Source organism: Colobus angolensis, unplaced genomic scaffold, assembly GCF_000951035.1.
Source record: "Colobus angolensis palliatus isolate OR3802 unplaced genomic scaffold, Cang.pa_1.0 Scaffold476, whole genome shotgun sequence".
Taxonomy (NCBI): Eukaryota; Metazoa; Chordata; class Mammalia; order Primates; family Cercopithecidae; genus Colobus; species Colobus angolensis.
In genome coordinates this window covers 610231-610995 of record NW_012118221.1, presented here as the reverse complement: position 1 = coordinate 610995, position 765 = coordinate 610231, and the positions used below count along the sequence as shown (strand labels likewise).

The 765-nt window shown below is 45.2% G+C and overlaps 1 protein-coding gene across 1 annotated transcript in view; it reads right to left on the bottom strand.

The window, feature by feature from the left end:
- Window positions 1–765, bottom strand: part of CAMLG (calcium modulating ligand) — a 15303-nt gene that overhangs the window by 7502 nt on the left and 7036 nt on the right. The gene's annotated exons all lie outside the window — the stretch shown is intronic.

Genomic DNA, 765 nt, shown 5'->3' with positions numbered 1-765 from the left:
ATCTCGGCTCACTGTGACCTCTGCCTCCTGGGTCCAAGCAATTCTCCTGCCTCAGTCTCCCATAAAATAGTAATTTTAATGGTTAAAAGTAATCTTGTTTCTGCAGAAGGGTGAAGAAAATAAAAGATTTGATTTCCTAACATAAAATATGTTTCTCAGGTCATACAATTCTTTCACATTCTTTTAATGTCCCCAAAACTGTCTTCTCTCATAAAAACTTATCTTTTAAATTATTTAAAGTATTAAATGGTGACAGATGTTTAACACATCATGCAGTAACATCTCCATCACCCAGAGGGAATTAATTGACATCCAGGAAGCACACAGACAAGGCCCAGCACTCAAAATAGATGGCATTCTTCCAGCTATGCAGAAGGCTAAGGCAGGAGGACTGCTTGAGCCCAGAAGTTCTAGTCCAGCCTGGGCACCACAGCAAGATCCTATCTCTAAAACGTTTTAAACAACAACAACAAAACTAAATGCTTGGCTGGGCAAGGTGGCTCATGCCTGTAATCCCAGCACTTTGGGAGGCAGAGGTGGGCAGATCACGAGGTCAAGAGATCGAGATGACCATCCTGGCCGACAAGGTGAAGCCCTGTCTCTACTAAAAAATTAGCTGGGCATGGTGGTGCATGCCTGTGGTCCCAGCTACTCAGGAGGCTGAGGCAGGAGAATCACCTGAACCCGGGAGGCGGAGGCTGCAGTGAGCTGAGATTGCACCATTGCACTCCAGCCTGGCGACACAACGAGATTCTGTCTCAAAAA